Source organism: Mauremys mutica, chromosome 23 (assembly GCF_020497125.1).
Source record: "Mauremys mutica isolate MM-2020 ecotype Southern chromosome 23, ASM2049712v1, whole genome shotgun sequence".
Taxonomy (NCBI): domain Eukaryota; kingdom Metazoa; phylum Chordata; order Testudines; family Geoemydidae; genus Mauremys; species Mauremys mutica.
In genome coordinates, this window is record NC_059094.1 from 9,645,925 (window position 1) to 9,667,727 (window position 21,803).

At 41.8% G+C, this 21,803-nt stretch overlaps 1 protein-coding gene across 4 annotated transcripts in view; it reads right to left on the reverse strand.

Annotated features, from left to right (window-relative positions):
- Nucleotides 1–21,803, reverse strand: part of EPB41 (erythrocyte membrane protein band 4.1) — a 160,962-nt gene that overhangs the window by 120,200 nt on the left and 18,959 nt on the right. The window contains exon 1 of one of the 4 annotated variants that reach the window (XM_044997491.1): nucleotides 8,040–8,126. The exons of 2 other annotated variants lie outside the window; for them this stretch is intronic. The gene's annotated coding sequence lies outside the window, so the exon portion shown is untranslated. Of the gene's footprint in view, nucleotides 1–8,039; nucleotides 8,127–21,803 lie in introns of those variants that run through there. One more of the 4 variants, XM_044997493.1, reaches the window with a different exon arrangement.

The following is a 21,803-nucleotide window of genomic DNA, read 5'->3' on the forward strand; positions in this document are numbered from 1 at the left end:
GTAAAAGCCTGCAGTCAGAACAAGGAAGATTTGTCCCAAAGAAATTACCTAGGCTACCAGTTATGAAGTGAAAGCCCCTCCAGTTGGGCTTATTAGGCAGCAGCAATATAAGTAGTAGTGACAAGCTTGGGAAGAACAGAATCTTTCTCCAGCGAGGGCTGGAAGTTGGAGGAAGCAAAAGCACTGGTCTATATAACACCTCTAGACCACAAGACTTTGTTTTAAAAACCCTACTGACACCAAAGAGTACTGAGGAATCTGGGAATTTGAAACCTAGAGCTGACTCAAGAGTGTCAAAGCCTGACATCTCAGCATGCTGTGAAGTGCTATGGAGTCATGTCTTCATTTTAATCATTTGTGAGACAGGCTACACACATGTAAGCCTTAATCTTTCCTTATGAGTCCTCTCCAGCGGAGTGTTGAGGCTTTTACATTTAACTACCCAAGAGCTTATATGAAAAAAGTAGACCCCCAACAGCAGCAACCAAGTAAAAAAAATAATCTCAGCAATGCTTTTAACAGCTGAGCTCCTCTCCCCAAAATGTCATATCTGCTTCTGGCTAGTATGTAAGTGAAAAACATTTCAAGCCCCAAATAGGAAATGCACATTTTCATTTTATGTAGTCTTAACAGTAGATTATCTATGGGTTTATTTGCAAAGTCCCTTCCTAGTTTATTACCATATATGTTTACTTTCAAATTATTATGTGCAATGTTGTCGTAGCTGTCTCTCTTCCAGGATATTACTACCTCACGCACCTTGTCTTTCTATCTATTATTGGACCAACTTCTTTTGGCAAGAGAGACAAGCTTTTGGTTTTACACATACCTGTATAAACTCTAAAGCTTGTCTCTCACCAACAGAAGTTGGACCAGTAAAAGATATTCCCCCATCCACCTTGTCTCTCTACTTTTAAATTGGCAGTTAAAACATAAAAGCAAGAATACAAATAGAGAAACATTAACCACCTTTCTTAAGTATCAGAGGGGTAGCCGTGTTAGTCTGGTTCTGTAGAAGCAGCAAAGAATCCTGTGGCACCTTATAGACTAACAGACGTTTTGCAGCATGAGCTTTCGTGGGTGAATACCCATTTCTTGCATCCGAAGAAGTGGGTATTCACCCACGAAAGATCATGCTACAAAACGTCTGTTAGTCTATAAGGTGCCACAGGATTCTTTGCTGCTTCCACCTTTCTTAATTCCATCAACCTAGAAAGTGAAAGATTAGAGGTGAAAAGGGGGAGGGGAGTCTGCTAATTGCAGTATCATTTAAGTACTTCTTTCCACCTTCCATCAAGGAATGTAAGAATATATGCTGCAAGCAAGAAGAAAAGGAAAGGGAGCCCACATGTAGGAACATTACCATTTCTAGCATACCCCTAGCAAAAGCTGTAAGCATTCCAATATCAGAGCTTGAATTTCAATTTTATCCTGGATGTAGGGGAAAAAGTTGCATCCTACAGTTTTTCAGAGTGGTGTGGTAGGAATTCAAAATAGACAAGATATTTTATTATGGAGTTTTTGTTTACCAAAACAAATGGGATCCATGTCTGAACTCAAAACACAAACACACAAAAATGAAACAATTCACTTACCGTATTTTCTCTCCCTATTTTCAGTTTTCCCTTCCCTAAACTTTATAATGCATTCCCTAGAGCCCTGGCATATTTTTAGTATGAAATGTCTACTCACCTTAATGTGCATACCTACATACAGCATTATGTGGGTGTATGAAAACAAAGTAGCATATCAGCATAAAGATACATTTGGGCTGAAATTTTACACAGTGTATGTCTGACAGACTTTTTTATTTTTGAAAAATGTTTATCAAAATGGTTCAGCCATTTCAGAGAACGAGGCTAGTGAAAAGATGTATTGTTTCGCGCCTGTTTAAAAAAAATGCTGACAATCTTTTCATTGAGAAGTTTTAGAGACCCCATGCTATGGAGCAGAGACATGAGGATTCGCAACAGAGTGTCGTGTGCGTTGGGGATATGCCTTTTGCCATCATGGTGAAAAATCCACCCAAATCTGACCAAGACTTGCAGCTTTAATTCCCCAAAAATTCTGTCTGTGCTGAGCATGCTTTAGTCTGAAGCTAAACAGGACAGTCTCTGTTATTGCAATTCTCAGCTGCTCCAGACATGCTAGACCCGGGCACTGGAACAGAGCACAGGAAGGCTCCCTCTTGTGCGCTCAGTGACCACTCCCCACACACACATATACTGGGTTTGCCTACACTGCAATTAAAAAACGAAAGCTGGCCCATGCCAGGTGACTCGGCTCGGGCTAAGGCTAATGTAACTGTGGTGGTTTAACTGTGATTCAGTTTCAGGCATGCAGAGCCCCCCGGACCGGAGGCCAGGACCCGGGCAGTGTGAGTGCCACTGAAAATCAGCTCGTGTGCCGAAGCCATAGGTTGCCTACTCCTGATCTAGCCACTCTAAATCAGTTAGTCCACCTCCTTCCTAAAAGCACTGCTCCCCATGTCTCAGTGGGCTATATGAGGTCAGAATACTGGGGAACTTTATTCTACTGTTATCTAAAAGAACAGTTCAAGACAAAGACAACAGATGACATACAAATTGGTAACACTAAGCCTAAACAAGCTGGCGGCCAGAAAGATTATTGGAACTGTTTTTATAGAATCAGCTACTAAATTAATAGTCCAAATTTTACCTAGTAGTCCTTGCTGCATTGTTTGAATGTCATTTTGAATTATATGGGCCACAACTCCTCAATCGACTCCAGAGTGTAACGCAAAAAAACATTTTGGTTCCCTAAACTCTCAAAAGGCACTTTATGCTTTCAGGAGAATGGGCAATCCACTGGACCATCTAAACATACTGGTGCAGATTTTCTTCCATTCAGAAGGAAAACTGTTAGTTCAAGTGTTGAATCTGCCAGAAAGCTTGGGGATTTAAAAAAAGTGACATCACAAGGCACTCATCTCCAACAACAGATGGGAGAAACCACTCTTCAAATATACATGTGTGGGAGGAAGAGTACACAACATCACATGATGCAGACAGATTATTGCCTACTGTCACTTAACTCTTCTAATGTCAGAAGCGCCCTGCAGGTTGTAAGCTTGCTGCAGTGATTATGCTTTCACTATATGTGAGTGATGACAGAAAAGAGAGATGCTCAAAGTAAGCAAAATGTTTGATGTCCTTCATCTGAGCAGATATAAAAATTAAACAAGTCACTGTGCAATATAGGACAATGCAAATTACACATAAAATTATAGTTTTTGATATGTTTGCTCTGTGTAAAATGTATTTTAAAAGGTAAAATGACTAACAGGATTACATAGGGATTTACCGTAAAAGCGGTATATCAAAATCCCAGCAAAATCCTGTATGAGTGTGTCCTCAAGAGCACATCAAATTAAAATAGAATCTCACCCCAATCTAGAACTGCTTCATACAATTAACAGACATATATCCACACACAAAAGTTAATATTTGATTTTCAAACACACCAATAGTTGTGTTATGCAAGTAACAGTTCATAGTAAACAGAATACAAGTGTAAACAACTGATAGAATGTAAAGACATATTTTAATACTATTATCTGGATTAACTAGAAACCACATTCCTATCTAATCCATTTGATGGACAAAGATAACTCCTGTCGACACTGCATCCCATAGCTCTTTGGAGCTTTAAGTGATCTTCCTATTCATCAAAGCAGTGCAACAAGTGAGAAATATACCACATTAGAACGGACAACAGCTATAAACAATCACAAAGAGCTCATCTTTATCCACACATTCAGCCAATGGCATAAAACTAAGGTGAAGCAAAGTACGGAGAAAGCACAGCAAATACAATGGATCACAAACAAACTAGGCTTCAATTTGAAATATAAAAACTCCACATAATAAAGAGCCTTTGATTTCACTAAAAAGAAAGACTGCAAGTTTGAAAACCTTTTATTCTATTTGGTATTTTTTCTAACATCTTTGAAAAATTATGCTGAGATTAAACACGGCCCAGGAAATTTCAGGGAAGCTGGTATGTCTCGAATGAATTCTGAGGCAGGAAATAAGGTTATAATGGGAGGCTAGTTTCATCGTTAATCTATGGCAGGACAAGCATGCCGCCAGCCCAAATGAACCTCTCCTCTTTAAAATAAAGTGTTCCACAACACCTTAGATTTCTTATCATTCCTTTTCACCATGAATTTGAAAAAACAATTTCAGCAAGCATTAGTCAATTCCCAGTACAGCACATCCAAACACTAACCTAACCCAGTGTACACATATAGGTTTATTATTCTTTTAGTTAATACAGACTGGGCAAAAGTTCTCAAAACTGAACAGCAAATTTCAAGGGCACATCAGCACACACAGATGAACAGCAAAAATAGAATCACACTCCTCTGTCCTCCAGAGCTCTGACTAGATTTTGCTAGTCAAGGTGAATCAATGGTCTTGCCACCAGTTTAAAAAGCTCAGTTTTTTGCATGATCATGTTCCAAGAAGGATCATTTCTGGTATGTTCCTTCTCTTAGGACTCCAACTTCTGGGATTCTTTCCAATAAACAAAGATGTAAACAACATCATAGTAAAAGGTTGACAGAGCAAACTCCTTTGTGGAAAACAAAGGTATAAAACAAATTTGTGCTCACAAATACAATCTCTTCAAAGCCAATCCATTTAATGCAGAGGGTGTCAATCCATTATCCTGTATTAGAATATGGATCAGACAAAAGCTGTGCTTGATAATCTTCTAAACAGACATTACTCTGACACACTGTTTATCATATTGCAAGGAATCATAAGGAATTATGTTTTCCCTGTTTGGATTTCTTGGTTTACAAATAAATTTAGTTTCCTGAAGGACAGCTCTATTTCATGACTCACTTGTGATCTAAAATATCAGTACAGCATTTAGCTTCTAAAGATCACTCTGTCACTTGTGTGCACAAGTACAGAATCTCATTTCATATGAGAATCTGCCTGTTATATCAAAGCATCTAGAGCATTGAAATGTCCTATGGTTCGAAGCCTCTTACTGTACAGCGATTCTTTGATCACTAATGACTGTACTTTAAGTGTGGTTGCTTACCAGGGAAGTGGCATAAAATCTGAGGTACACATCTACTATAACTTTGAATTTACTCAATAAGGCAATAACTAAAAGAATAAGGTATGACATAACAGATGGATTCTTCAGCCTTGAAAATTCAAAGGCAGACAACTGAAAATATCACATCAACTCATACAACTGCCATCTTAATGCACAATAGCTGCAGTAATTATATATATTAGATGTAGACTAGGGGTAAAATTTTCAAAAGCACTCCAGTGACTTAGGAGTTTACATTACTTTTGAAAATTGGATTTATGAGTGTAAGTCGCAAGGCACTTTTGAAAATTAGCGGAGCAGAGAGAAGAAAGAGTAATTTATCTACAGCTAACTGTAGCAAGAGATGTTTATCTGAAGTTTATGAAATGTGCCTTGACAGGTATTTCGTCATGGGACACAAAAGAGCCCAAGCCTTCTCTCTTATTGAAGGCATGCCACAACAGTAGAAACCGGTGAGAAGACCTCAGTGCTTTTTGAGCATCTGTTACATCTTACATTTCCCAACCAGAGAAATTATAGGCTGGCATTGTCCATTTATGAAATAAAATAATGGATTCAAGCAGTCATACGTTCCTTCAGTCCACTAATGGTTTTCCCCAATTCAGAGGCAGCACCCAAGTTCAACAAACTTAGCAGCTGGAATTTTCTTATTAATTTAGGGTAATATCATTAAAGAAAACTCAGAAAGCTGGCACAACTGACAAAGCTCCCATTGAAGTCAAGATATAGTGCACATCACTGAGCCTCTGTAAAATTAGGTTTCTAAAAAGCCATCCTTTCTAGAAAAAGCACTCTCTCCAAATATAAGCCATCTTTTGCCCTTTGCTAAATCACATGACATTATATTTTGGTGGCATTTCCAGACTAAGGACTTGAATATTCATCAAGATAGAAGTGCAGTAATTGTTTATAAGATATACATATTATCTTTATATCATAGAAGCACCTAAAAAGGTTTCAACTAGGTCAGAGCCCCACGCTGCACTGTACAAACACCATGGTAGTCCCTGCCCCATAGGGCTTAGAAGAAATCTCTTATGAACAGAAATGTTTCAGAAACAAGATGTTTGAGTAATTTATAAACCTATTGGCTTATTTTTAATTAAATACACTTAGCTGAATATCATATGCATGGAGACATTATTTTAATAAAGCGAGTGGCAGTATGAAATTCTACAAACATTAATTTGTTACTTTCTGTGCTAACATTTAAAAATTAGAGTTTTACCTGGCTTTTCTTCAGCTACCATACAATTGGCAAACTAGTGCAAAATAAATTAAGATGTAAAAGGAACATAATTTACTTGAAATCTAGTCAATAAAAAAAATTAAAAGCAATTGCTGAGATTATACATACTCCTGATCCTGAGTGCTTCTGGTAATTTCTGTAATTGTACAATGAGACATTTTCTAATTTTTAAAAATAACAGGTAGTTGCTTTACCCAAACTATAAGGAAAGTGATCACACAAGTGAAACTGACTAAACATAGTGCCATTAAATACACAAACTGAAGGATGAAAAAACCCAGAAGTGTTTCTTTTCTTCTATTCCAATGCTGCTTGAAACAACTGTTGAGATAATTTTCAGGCAGATGTGTGTTTTTTAAATGGATTATGTCCTTTTGAAAGTGTTTTAGTTTTAAATGCTAGAATTCACTTTAAAAATCCCTCTTAATTGCACAGTGTCCCTTTAACATGAACAGAAGCAAATCAAGAAATATACAAGACCAATCAAATCCATGACTAAAAGCAGGATGCAACACAGGGAGATTGGTTTAACTCTTTGATCACTAAAGCATTCAAAAATTAATCCCATGTGTAAACTGCCTTTTTTTTTTTTTTTTTAAAGCAGAGGCAATTTTCTTTGTAGGCATGGTTCAAGCAAAACAGCTTCAGTAACAATAGTACCTGCTCCACCATCACAACCTTCAATTCAGCTCATCTACCAGGCCTGCATTGTTTTTGAAACCTCTTCCTCTCAGAGCTCAAACAATTGACGGATTGTGTTTTGAGGTTTTTCAAACCTTTCACCGCCATATCTTCATTCTCATCCTCCTCCTGAATCTCCTAACCCACCTCCCTCCCACACAATAGACTCACGGAGGTTAGAAATAGGGAACACCTACTGATTCCGCACATCCATCCCTCTGCACACACAGGAAAGCCTCTCCTTCATAAAGGACGGGGCTGACATTAAATGGACACACACACAGCACATGATCTTGACCATCATCTCCTCCTCCTCCCTTAACATCTCGCATCCCACCATTTCTGCGCGCAGACAATTCCGGTCTCCTCTAGAGCCACCAATCTTCCCTCCCACCGTTCTCCATGCCGCGCACCTTGCTGTGCGAAGCGCCCTGGGGATGTGCGAAGCGCCCTGGGGATGTGCTCAAGCCCAGGCAAGGCAGAGAGACAAACACACCGACCCTGCCACCCCACGCCATGCTCAGCCCCACTGCCAGCTGCGTGCCCCCCCCATGCTCACCTGTCCCACAGTGCCCCCGCGCCATGCCCGAGACCCCCCCACGCCCTGCCCCACCCCCACCCCGGCCAGACCCTGCACCCCCTATGCCCATGCCGACACCCCAAGCCCCCCTGCCCTGACCCTTCTAGGCCGCCCCCTCCCGCCCATTTCCCTTATACCCACTGCCCCCCCAGCCCATTAGCCCCCCCACCGCTGCTCCCCAAGCCCACTAGCCCCCCCCGACCGCTGCCCCCCCGACCGCTGCCCCCCCCAGCCCATTAGCCCCCCCCACCGCTGCTCCCCCAGCCCACTAGCCCCCCCCGACCGCTGCCCCCCCAGCCCATTAGCCCCCCCACCGCTGCTCCCCCAGCCCACTAGCCCCCCCGACCATTAGCCCCCCCCCTCAGGCCGCTGCTTCCCACTAGCTCCCCCCTCCCTCCCGCCGGCTGCCCGTGTGAGCCCCCCGCACCGTACCCGGCCGGGCGGTCTCTCTCTCCTCACACACCGGGGCGGGCTAGGGGGGGAATCCCGCCGGCTCCCGGCCCGCCGCTGTCTCCTCACTCACCGGCGCCAGCGGCCCCCCGACCCCGCGCCCCCTCCCCCCAATAACATAGTAGTAAGTTTCTATTGGCCGGGCGGGGAAGGCGGGGCCGCCGCCGGCTCCGCCATTGGCGGCTGGGAACCCGCGGCTCCCGGAGGAGGGGGAGGGGCGGGAGCGCGTCGCGCACGCGACGAAAGCGGGGCGCCCTGCGGGGAGCCACGGGAGCGCGCAGACAGACAGCGGGGCGCGTTCCCCCCGCGGGACAGAGGGAGGCGGGAACGGGCGGCTGCTGTGCCCCACTCCGAGCTGTGGGGGAAGGGGGGGGTCCTGTGCCCCACTCCGAGCGGGGGGAGGGGGGGTGAGGCTGCTGTGCCCCACTGACAAGGGGGAGGGGGGAGGCTGCTGTAAGAGGATTTTCCTTCCCTACTGAAAAATGGGGAGAAGTAAAATCTGTAGGACAAGCCCCCCCCCAACCCCCACTCCCCCTAGGCAGCTCCTGCTTCTGCCCAGGCCCTTCCCTGGGCCTGATAATGAACCAGAAAAAGCACCCATATGATCCCCCTGCCCTCCTCCCCGTTACTCAGCCCAGGGCGCTTGGGACCACGGAGAAGCTAGCAAAGCAGTTTGGGCCGGGTACCTATAGGCATTAAAGGGAAGGATTGCAGGATACGGAGCCTGATCCCTAAGATCCGGCCCAGCTCAGGCCTTGTGACAGGAGAGGGGCCATTTCCAATTGTGCCCCCCCCCACACACACACAGATGCATTCAGGGCCTGACCCTGTACACTTGAATTCAACAGAAATCTGTCACTACCATTAGTATATGTTGGCTCCATTCGCTTCTGAGCCTTCCTAACATTGTGCCTGCGCCTTGTTAATCAAATCCTGACTTCACATCAATCTTTGTTCTGTAGACTGTGGGGGGAGTGGGGGAGAAGACCCACAATCTTGCAGTTACCCAGGTACTCTACCCAAGCACCCAGAGGAAGCAATCCTTGAAGGATAGTCCTTGGATAGAACAAGGAATTCTTTGGATTTGCCTCCACACAAACTGGAACAGACAACACTTAGGCATTATATACACGTTACAGATTAGTGGCTCTTCTCATCCCTGCCTTACATAGCTAGGCCAGCAAGAGCCTGTAGCAGAGACGGTTATACAAGCAAAACTGCACTTTTACTTGATTTGCGCGGGGGGGGGGGGGGGTTTCGTATACCATTGTAAAGCACAGCTTTGGCAGTACAGTATACTAGTAAAGGAATAGCATTAAAGTGCTTCTAGGGTAGACTCATCTACAGTGGAAAGTTGTACTGCTTTAACTATACTAATATAGTATAACGGCTAGCGGTACAACCCTTGTAGTGTGGATGCAGTTGTGCTAGTATAAAAATGCTTCATCTCTGGATGCAGTTAGACTGGTAAAGACTAAAGTTTACAAATGGATGTGGGATTTGGGGGGGAGGGAGGGGGGAGATCACATCCTTAACCAACATAGCCATACCAGTCAAACATTTATGTTAGACCAGGCTTAAATTAAAAAAACAACAAACAAAAAACCTCAATACTAGTAGTTATTTCAGTGCAATTTGGTAACTACAACTGATTTCAGTTTGTTTGTAGACAAGCCTCCATTAGGTGACAGAACCAGTTGGCAAATCCATGTCTAGGAATAGTCAGAAACAGTCTTTTCCTCTCTTGGGCTCTGTGGCATGGCGCTGCATGACATGCAAGTTACCGACAACAGACTGTTTCATGTCACTGAAAAAGTCACAGATGAAGTCCCCACAGGGTAAAGCCCTTTATGAAAAATGTTCTGTCTATGCATATTAATAGCTGGGTCTCACAAAAGGAGAACTTCCTGAAGTGAGATATTAGACTGTATTATATACATTATATAGACTACCAGTGCTATAGGAATGGATGCCTTTTGAGTACTTCAACTAGATACATTATCTAATCCCAGCTTCTTTAAATCTCTGCTCTAACCCACAACAAACACTGTCCTTTAAGAGGAGGTTGAAATGACATGATTACTCCCACTGCGACAGCTAAGAGGATAGAGCAGTGAAGTGTTTATAAGGTAGGGGAGGAGTAAGCAGAAGAACAGCTTTAGAACGTTACAAATAAATTGGAAACAATACAGAAAAGAAATACACAAATTTAGAAATTTTTCTGATGAATGTCTTAAATCAGAACAACCTTTTTCTACAAGGTCCTAGATTTTAGATACAACTTTCTCTATAAAAATAGAAAAATGTAGTGTAGTTCAGAAGCATGGAGCTATTCTCCCATAACGATCTACTTACAAAAGAAAAACTTTTTTAAAGATATAAAACAAAGGCCATTAAGTAAGAAATGGAACAGTTACTGTGTCCCCAATCATCCGAACTTTGCTTTTAATATATCTTTACTAACTCGATTAAAACCCGTGGGGGGGGGGAGAGAGTGAGTACTTGTGAAACAAGCAAACTTAAGTGAGGTATCTGGGTTCTTGTCTTCAAAAAGGGATAATTGAGTTGGTCTCTTTTGAAAATAATTTCTGTACTAGGATGAGAAAGTTCCCATGCCATGGTCTGGAGACTTGTAGGGTACACAGTGTTTTCTATTGTACTAACTGTGGAACTATTAAATCTTCTCTCTTTGAATTTGTCAGTAGAAAATAGATACACTATACAATTTTACATCATCATGTCAGCTCCAGCAAGTCCTCATCGAGATGGATTTCCTCGCATGTAAACGTACCAACAAAGAGAAAGCAACTGCTGTCTCTCACATATTTACATAATCCACAACAGACCTCATGGCAACAAAAGCCTTTTGGAGCAAAATGGGAAGAGATTTAAACTATGGATCAGTTTTCTGTTTGCATTAAGATCAACTCCGTCCCACCCTATTAATATTCAGTACTGAGGTGCTTCCTGGTTTGGGGTCAATAAGCATTGAACCTCCAGCACTCCGCACTGAAGTTTATTTCAACAGCATCCTAGCAAGGGCCAATTTCAAACTTTTGGTTTTCAACTAGTACCTGATACTTTCCAAACAAACAATCTATTTCCTCATAAAGAATTCACCTCCCACTGAAAGACGCCCACCCTGATGGCCTTGCCACAGTGTGTAATCCTCTCTCTAGAAAGCTTGCAACCAGCTTCCATTACAGGTTCACGCTGTTAAGAGACATACAAATATTTCCTAGCTTTTCCTTATCAGTGTTGCCATCTTTTGCAATTTTAATCATAATTCTCATGATATTTTGTTGTTTTCATAAAGCCCCAGCTCCAAAACTCTCATGATGATGGGCAAATCTCAGTTTCATTAAATCAGTTTCTAGCCTTCATGCTTACACTGAAGTACTTGAAAATGTGAGCACTAAAAGCTCAAAAACAGATCTCAAATAAGAACCCCAGTTTGGTTTAAAAATTAGATTTTTAAACCAATCTCATAATTTTTTGGGTCCTGACTCATGATTTTTGAATACTTAGCTGCAAGTAGTGTTGCTAACCCCAAGTCCAAAACAGACTTTGAACGCTTACAAAAGTATCGCACAACATGGGCAACAAAACGGCAGATGAAATTCATTGTTGATAAATGCAAAGTATTGCACACTAGAAAACATAATTCCACCTATACATACAAAATGATGGTGTTTGAATTGGCTGTTACCACTCAAGAACAATCTTGTAGTCATGGATAGTTCTCCAAAAACATCTACTCAATGAGCTGCGGACGTCAAAAAAATAGCAATATTAGAAATCTCTAGGAAACGGATAGAAAAGATGACAGATTTTCTGTCACGATATAAATCCATGGTACCCCCACATCTTGAATGCTGTGCACAGTTCTGGTCACCCAATCTGAAAAAGCTATATTAGAATTGGAAATGTCCAGAAAAGGGGAATAAGATTATTAGGGTTATGGAACAGCTTCCATATAAAGACAGACTAAAAAGAGACTATTCAGCTTAGAAAAGAGACAGCTAAGGGGGAAGACATTATAGAGGGTTATAAAATCATGAACGGTGTGGAGAAAGTGAATAAGGAAGTGTTATTTACTCCAAGTAACACTAGAACCAGGGGTCACCCAATGAAATTAATAGGCAGCAGCTTTAAGACAAATATAAGGAAGTATTTCTTCACACAACACAGTCAACCTGTTGAACTCGTTGCCTAGGTATGTGAAGGCCAAAAGTATTATTGGGTTCAAAAAAGAATTAATAAGTTCATGGAGGATAGGACCATCAATGACTATATTAGTCAAAATGGTCAGGAACACAACCCTATGCGCTGGTTGTCCCTAAACCAATGACTACCCAAAGCTGGAACCGGAGGACAGGGAATGGATCACTCGATAATTGCCCTGTTCTTTGATTCCCTCTGAAGCATCTGGCATCGGCCACTAGACAGAAGACAGGATACTGGGCTAGATGGAATATTGGTATAGCCAATTACGACCATTCTTAATAGAGCAAAATGAATGTTAAACCTGTTTATTTTTTTAAATACACCTCTACCCCGATATAACGCTGTTCTCGGGAGCCAAAAAAATCTTACCACGTTATAGGTGAAACCGCGTTTTATCTAACTTGCTTTGATCCACCAGAGTGCGCAGCCCCGCCCCCCTGGTGCGCTGGTTTACCGCATTATATACGAATTCGTGTTATATCAGGGTAGAGGTGCACTAACAGTAATTACACATATTTCAAACTGGGGGGGAGGAAGGGCAGCGCATACAAAACATTAAAACTGATATGTAACTCTAAAGAGTGTTAGGAGACAGTTTATATCAAAGACTCTCTATAGAATGTATGGATCTGTGCTGTATATTAACCCAGATTGGGGGACACTTTTTAAACTGGTTCTTTCATAACACTATTAGCATTAGATAGAATTTTAATTTAAAAAAAGTTACCTGTTACATCATATACTATACAGTTTAATGAGCCAGGAATATTACTGTATACAACGTTAAAAACCCTACATGAGCATTTAACACAACACTACCCAATATTAGTTCCCATTCAAGTTAAAAAAAATTAGGCAAATTGACTAAATATTACTTTGGTATAAGCTCAAATCTGCCTCATTTTTTAAACTTTCACTTAGGTTTTGGCTCATTTTCTAACCTTTTCCTTCCTACACATCCCCAAACTGACCTCTGAAATCCCATAGGAAGTCATGGAAATTTCTTAAATTCTTAGCTATAAACAGTTTGATCCATGCCAAGACAGGACTGCAAATATTTAAAGAACTTCCCTATTCATTGCGATTTTTTTATGCAAGTTAGAAATCACATTATACAACCCAATTAGAAATTCAGTCATATTAATGAATCATGAATCGTCAGTAGCTGAATGCTGTTATTTTAATAAGGATTATAAGCATAGAAATCATATTCCTTTTTAGCATGTATATGTGCGGCTAAGGCAGCAGACTGTTTTACTGAAAACCACAAGGTAGTTCCAGGCCAGCAGCAAACTCAGAACTCTTGCAGCCTTGACTGGTGAAGATCAACAGAGTCTTGCAGAGAAGAGGGCAGAGGTAAAAGAGAGCGAACAGAGGGCGAGCAAGTAAGCGCACTGTGCTGTTTTCAAAAACACGCCATCCCAGCAGTTTAAATATGGTGCATTTAATAGTGAATTTAGAAGCCTTTTGGAATCTCCATTACGATGGAAGAGAACTCTTGCCCTAGACAAATAAGAGCTCATATATAAAAATCTTCGAAAATAAATCCCTGTGTTCTGCTAAGACACCACAGAATATACAGTATAGTAGGATTCCCACATTCAAGCATGCAGTTACAGACCCAGGGTCCTCTTATTTCAATGCCCGTTAGCCTTATGTTAAAAATTTAACAAACATCAACGATGCACTCTGCTCTGAATAAAACTCACCCTACCCTGAAGAGTTGATCACAAGGAGCTTACCATCTAAAAAGGAATTGTGTGTGCGCGCACGCAACATTTAGGGATTTTTAATGTGAAAAACAAGAGAATCTGGGGACGGGGGAGGAGATCAAAATTGACATACACTACAAGAAAGAACAAAATTAAGTGACCTGAAGCTGAATGGTAACTAAAGTTTAAAAGAAAGAAAACAGCCACACAATAAGTATTTACTGTGAACTGGCTAGAAGTAATTGAAAATGTCAACTTGTCTTTTCTACACTGGTGCACGAATTAGGTCAAACCAGCAGCAGCAACATTAAGTAGTGCAAGCAAACAATCCGCGGGAAGTCAGTGGTTTTGTCTCGTCAACCTCTGGTTTGACGGCCCTGGCTCTACGGTTCACATTCACTGGTATAATCACAAATGTTGATTCAATTGGTATCAGAAGGCTATGGAGAGGTCTACAGGAAATCTCATTTCAACTTGGCACTGCATAGTAGGACAAATCCACTTTGGTCTAATTCTGATATATTTCTGTCAATAAATAAATAGAGTACATGACCTTTCTCCTTTCTCAGCAAGGGATTTAAGATCCAGATTCCCAGTATATTTTCCCTTCCATTGAGAAGTGTACAAATTAACATAATCATTGTGTGGGAGAAAATTACTATCGACAAAGTCTTTAATAATCTGCCATAGAGGTAAAGTTACAAATATGTGGAAAATATTTCCATAGCTTTTGAAAGCTGATGCAGATAGTGCTTTGCTGTAACAGAAGGGCAACCTTTGGGGATGACGGCTTTTAAAAGCCTGTCACGTTCTGAGCTAAGAAATGAAGTGGAAGAGATTTATTAGATCATCAGTCCAGCTCATTACTAGTCTCTAGGATAAGTCGTCTCTACAGTGTGTTCACTCCTCGGTGTTTTATTACAAAGCCACAACAGCAACCCTATAGTTAATGTTAAAAAATAACTCGCCATTATAATCCCAATTCTGGCACAATGCATCAATTTTTGCCAAAGCCATATCATTTGTCTGAAAGTTTTCATGGGGGGGGGGAAGGGTCTTTTACCATGGAAGACTCTCCTTCCCACCCACTCTCCCCCATTTTGTATCATTTCGACTATCTAAGCGTGATCAAATTTTAACAAATCCTGATAATGCATTTTTGTAATCTGTTCCTTTTTGGAACACAATCTCTCAAAAGGCAGTTTGGCCCAGAAACTCCAGATCTGGCTTATTCTAGTGTCCTCACAGTCATTTGAGTATTTTCTGAAAAGTCAAAGGGTTAATTTCAGCTTTGCACCTATGAGAACTAACACTTGGTCTATACTAGTGGTTTTCAAACTGCAGGTCGCGACCCAGTGCTGGGTGGCAGAATGGAAGGCACTGGGTCACAGCAGCTCTGGTCAGCACTGCCGACCGGGCCATTAAAAGTCCCATCAGCGGTGCTGCCCAGCTAAGATAGGCTAGTTCCTACTTGTTCCGACAACGCGCTCTACCCCAGAAGCGGCCAACAGCAGGTCCAGCACTTAGGCCGGGGCGAGGGGGGGGGGGGTCACGGGGCTGGTGCTTCCCCTGCCCCAAGCACCAGCTCTGCATTCCCAGTGGCCAGGAATCAGCCAATGGGAGCTGGGGGGGGCAGTGCCTGTGGGCAAAAGCCACATGGAGCCACTTGCACGCCTCCGCCTAGGAGCTGGTCCTGCTGCTGACCGCTTCCAGGGTGCGGCGCGTTCCACAGTGCCGGGACAGACGAACGGCCAGCCTTAGCACCCCAGCTGTGCCGCTGACCAGGAGCTGCCGGAGGTAAGCCCACGTCCCAATTCCCTGCCCCAGCCCTGAGCTCCCTCCCCCCCAACCCAGAGCCCCCTCCTGCACCTCAAACCTCTCATCCCCAGCTCCGCTGGGTCATGGGCGTCAACAATTTTCTTCAACTGGGTCACCAGAAAAAAAAACTTTGAGAACCACTGGTCTATACTACTAAGTTATGTTAGTATAACTATATTGCTCATGTGCGACATAGTTGTACTGACCTAACTCCCAATGTAGACAGTGCTATGTTGATGGGAGAGCTTCTCCCATCGACATAGCTAAACCTCTCGGGAAGGTGGAGCACCTACTCCAAACAGGATAAACTGTCCTGTTGGCATATGCAGCATCTTCACTAAGCACTACAGCAAGGCTGTCAACGTAGACAAGCCCTAAGCGAACACACTGATGCCTGCAGAGTGTCAACACAGGCTTAACCTGACCTGTTATTTTATATACTTTTCAGTTTTCAAACATACACCCACCACAATGTTGTCTGGATGTATATATGAATGTAAACAATAAAAAAAATAGTATGTTTTGTATTTGAAGTATTTACTACGGCTTTTGCTTGAGGGATGTAGAAAAGCTTTGTACAATGCCCTGAAAGTTTGCAAAAATCAGGTCCGTTGAATCAATGGAAAGAAGTGAATTTTTAGTTATAGGACCACCACTGAAAGCCTGCCACCTCCAGACATTCAAATCTAGGGACTGTTAGCAAGTGTGTCAGTTTCATTTCCAGAGCTGCAGTAATACAGAGGAGAGAATGCCAGTGTTGTCAACTCTTACCATTTTAATATCACAAATCTCACAATAGTTGGTGGGTTGTTTATTTTTTAAAGCTCCAGCTCCTGGAGTCACGTTACTACTTTTCCTTTTAAAAATTACGTTTATAGCCTTCATGGCTGTGAAAAAAAGTTTGAAAATCATGAACTGGCAGTTCAAACATCAAAATGCATATTAAGATCATGATTATTTGAGACCTGATTCATGATTTTTGAATGCTTGGGGTTGGCAATACCAAGTCTCTCTGATAGTAGGACCCAAGTCACAGAGTGAAGAGATGTCAGTTATTTGGCTCATGGTGTACATCTGGCTCACTTAATGGATTGGGGGGGGGGTCGGGTCGCGCGCAAGAAATAGGTCAAATTTTCAGCTCTGAAGCACCCTGAGATCACGGATCTTGTCTAAAAATCAGTAGTAAGCTCTTCCACGCAGGGACTGTTGTCGTCTTGTGTTTTTATACAGCACTCAGCATGGTAGGGCACCTTGGCACCAATACAAAATATTTAATATTAAAGAATAATCGTGCCTTCCCTGGAATAAACAATCAGCTGTTCCCTTTCATTTCCTGCAATTGGCAACTAATCAGGTTCTCCACCAGCACAGGGTTAGAACAGACAAAAGAGCAGAGGTTTTTTTTTTAAAGATTATAGGTGCAACTTCAAATAAATGCAATAAATAAAAATGGCTAATCTCTTTTTTAGATTCAAAGATACCTTAATTCCATTTAAGTAGTAATTTGTCTGGGAATTCAAATTAGTTTTAAATGCTGTGCAGGGGGAGGGAAGTTGACATAGGTAGGAAGGTTACCACCACTTCCCTTGGGAAATTTTTCCACAGCCTAGTGGATCTTGCTGTATTAAGTGTATCCTGATATTCAGCCTACATTTTCTTTTATTCATATACATCTGAGTAATTACATTTGATCAATTAAATCCCTATTTATGAACTTAGCTTTTGAGTAAGTTAAGTCAGTATCATATGCTTCTCATTTTGCATGAAATCACTGTTCATTTCATCAGTTTGCTCAGCACATGATAGGAGACAGGCTACGTAAGCAATCAAGGAGAAAAGAATAAGAAAAGGGCTATAGCAACAAAAACTAGGAAAGAACAAGCACTCAGTAATATTAACAAACCTCTAAAAATTATGTTTTGAAAAAACTCGCTTTGCACTAAAGCGCATCCCCTGGCCTGATGTATCATTTCACGAGACAACCCATTAAAACACTGACCTTTCATGGATTACAGGGCCAAACTATCAAAGAGTTAAATTGTCTATGAACAGATTATCTACCCTATGAAGAATAAAACAAAATTTTCCCCTCTTACAATACAGCTTGAAAGCATTAAAATTCACAAATGGCCGCCACTAAAACAAAGCATACAATTTATCATGGCATCTGTAGTGCTGCTTATACTTAATGCTGCAAATACCACTGTAGGGCCAACAGTCACAGGGCACCAAATGTTGACAAAATAATACCACACGGTAACCAGCATAAGTCTGTAAATTTTAGAAATAGTCTCACTTCTCAAAGAAATTATACCAGTAAAGTAGCTAGCACAATGGGCCCTTACCTTGGTCAGGTAACAGCTTTACTGCATCTGATTTCTAAGAAACCTAGATTTTTTTTTTAAAAAGTTACCAAGTTTATCAGTGTTTCTCTATTTTCAAATCATGCCTTTTGCACTTCAGTGTTCAATTTTCATGTCTCTTTTTAATAGATTGCAGACGAATTCTGCTAAGAACCTTGATGTTATTGCAACAACAGGACGTTCCAGCCATAAACACCAGCCTCCTAAACCAAAAACACAAGCAGACAGTTTTGCTGAAATTACAAATGTATCTCAAGCTAGAGGTCAAAGCTCAACTGTGCAAGATTTGTTGAAATAAACCTGAAAATAACTTTTAGGGCTACCAGTAATAAAACAGAGACAGAAGAACTGTATTACAAGCAATCACTGTGGCTGCTGTATTAATTTATCCCTCAATAAAAATGAGCTTATTCTGGAGAGAAGCTAAATATTACTTACCTGGTAGAATTACTACCCTTATAAAATGTCTCAGGAATTGTTACATAGAGGCAGTGTTTCCTTACCAAAAATAAAATAAAGAAATCTCTAACTGTTATGGTTCTCAATAAAAAAACAACTTTCAAGATATGGTGAGTGTAATCAGTGAAGTAGTGTCTGCCTAAGTTTGCAGAGAGCCTGAAAAAATAGTGCTAAGATGTGAGCTGGCCAGTTGTTTAAGTGGATTCTAACTCAGATGCCAGCCATGATGTCTTAAATCAAGTGGTTCTCAATCAAGGGCACATGCACCCCTGGGGGTACGCAGAGGTCTTCCAGGGGGTACATCAACTCCTCTAGATATTGGCCTAGGTTAGAAAAGGCTACATAAAAAAAGGACTAGCGAAGTCAGTACAAACTAGAATTTCATACAATGACTTGTTTATACAGCTCTATGTAATATACATTGAAATGTAAGTACAATATTTATATTCCAATTGATTTTATAATTATATGGTAAAAATGAGAAAAAAATTTCAGTAATAGCGTGCTGCGACACTTTAGTATTATGTCTGATTTTGTAAGCAAGTCACTCTTTAGTGTCTTGGGGTATGCAAGACAAATCAGACTCCTGAAAGGGGTACAGTGGACTGGAAAGATTGTGAACCACTGTGACAACACTTAATTTTTTCCCCCCAGTTTACCAAAGCCTTTAAGAGGCAGAAGATGATGTAAGATATGTAGACCTTAAAAGAAAAACAAAAAGAAAAACAAAACACACTTGGCTGGGTCAGAGATGAAAAAAAAAAAACAGAAAAAACATTTTACAAGTTTGAGAAAAACACTGCACTAGTTTGTCATTGTGGAATTTAAACAAACAAACTAAATAACCTGAGATAACGATCACTGAAGGATAACCCGGTGGTATGTGTTTATACATATGATGCTAGCACCCTCTGTTCTTGTATTCTTCAGAGCTTTTTATGTGAATGGCTGTATCTCCACTCTGTGTGCTGCCTGGATGGAGCCACAAGTTCTATCTGTAGTTAAGGTATAATAAAGCAGTGGTCAGAAATTTTCTGACCAAAAAAAAAAAAAAAAAAATGGTGATTCACTGAAATTTTGCATGGGAATGTTGCTTTCGATAAAATTCCAACGGAAACCCAGCAGGAAACCCTGCACGACAGGTTTTAACTTTCTCAAACAAACTTTAGAATTCCCATTCCACAGGGAATTTCAAAGTTTAATTTTTTTTCCCCCATTTCAGAATGATTTTTTTTTTAGTTTTGGAATTTCCTGCCTCGCCCCCCAAGGGAAGTTTCTGTTTCTGGCCAGCTCTAGTTTAAGCCAAGTTCTGCTCTCAGTCACCCTAGTATAACTACAGAACACTGATTTCAATGGAGTTCATCTAAATTTACAGCAGACCACAGAATCCCACTATCACAGGATAATTATAAGCATGTAGCAGCTGCTGGGAAGCGAGAAACATCAGTGAGGTGGGAAAAGCTTGGAGTAGGCAGAGAAAAGTCTGGCAAGATTGCATTTTCTGGAGTGGGGACTTGCAATGTTCACAGCATACAAACATAGATGTTAGATAAAAACATAAAATACTCTTGCTGGAAGGTTGCAATATAAACTCCAGAACTTCAACACACAAGGGGGCGTGGGGGAGTGGAGACTGGCAGCCTAAGGCAGAGAGGCACAACTTTCTCCACCCGCTCCAAAATGGCTCTTTCCAGGCAAACTCTGATCACATGCTTTGCTACACAGCCCCCTAGCCTGCAAGCAGGACCAGGACCTTGTTCCCCAGGCACACGCTAAGTGATGGCTTGCAATTCCAACACAGTCCTCAATACACCCCAAGACGACGCTCATATAGGGAGGACATTTTTTGGAGGAGGTTCTTGAGATACCCTGACAGGCCAGCAAGTAGTGACACCTCCACCCCCGCCCCCCGCTCAATTGAATGCTTAGTTTTCTGGGCCCCGTGTGCCATTAACTGGGTGAGCCTGGGAAGCGAAACTCAATCCTTGAGTGTTGCCACTTCCTCATCTTCCTCCTCAGGAGTCTCAACTTACGCCCCTCTCCCCCATTTCTACATGACCATAGAAACCCAACGTTCCATCCAACCAATCCCCAATCTCCCATTCAGTACTGAGCTGCTGGCGGCGCCTCCGATCAGCCCATGTTGCCAGCCTCCATCACCTGCTCATTACATCTTCAAACCACCACCCTCATGCTTCCTCCCATGCTGTCCCTCACACTTGGGAGGCCCTCCCCGTACACATCTGCAAAGCTACCTCCTTGTCCTCCTTCATAGCCCTCCTCAAAACTCTCCTTTGCTGTGATGCCTAAAAAAGGGGAGTCAACCATTAGGGTGCTAGTGTGCAGGGGCCACTAGGCATCATGGGGGCCAATTCTGTCTCATTGTTTCGTGGTACTCGCTCACCTGTGTGTGTCCTCCTGTTGTCTCTTATACTTTGTAAGATCCCTGGGGCAGGAACCATCTGTTTGTACAGCACCTAGCGTAATGAGGATCTACTCCATTACTAGTGTGTCCATGGCAATACAAACAACAATGAAGCACTCTCCCTCTCTCCGAGACTTTAGAAACGGTTTCACCAGAAGCGTGGAGTTAGAGAACACTCCCTACATCGCCCTCCCTTCCTCCTTAGCAGGTATAAAGTGGAGATTAGTTTACTGCTTTTCCTATTCTTTTTACATCTAATGCTAAGATATAAAGAAGCAAGGTTTATAGATGGAAAGATAACATGAGCTGTCTGATTTCCCTACTGGGTGAGGTCAGTACTGTCCCTGTTCCAGTGAAACTCACACGTTTTTCTCTTTCCCATCATTAACAAGATATCGTTTAGCCTTCTGCACTTCTTGCTTGGCCAAGATTAAGACCCACAGCATTCAGTGAAATAATGTCTGATACCAGCAAAGCCTGCTAAGTTGCTTGTTTCCATGCAGCACCCCTTTGAGAAATTTGTGGCAAACATTAATGTTCAAATTACTACACGCTGAGCAATATGGGACATGTAAATATCACCAGGTAGCTCGCCATGCTAGCGAGCAGAAGTGACTAATACACATTCCTGTAAAGGAAGACGGACCAGTGGCTTTGTTCAGACTCTACATTCTTTTCAAGTGAAATTCCCTTCAGTGCAGAAGGCCAACACAAGGTTTACCCTTCATTTACATCCACAAGC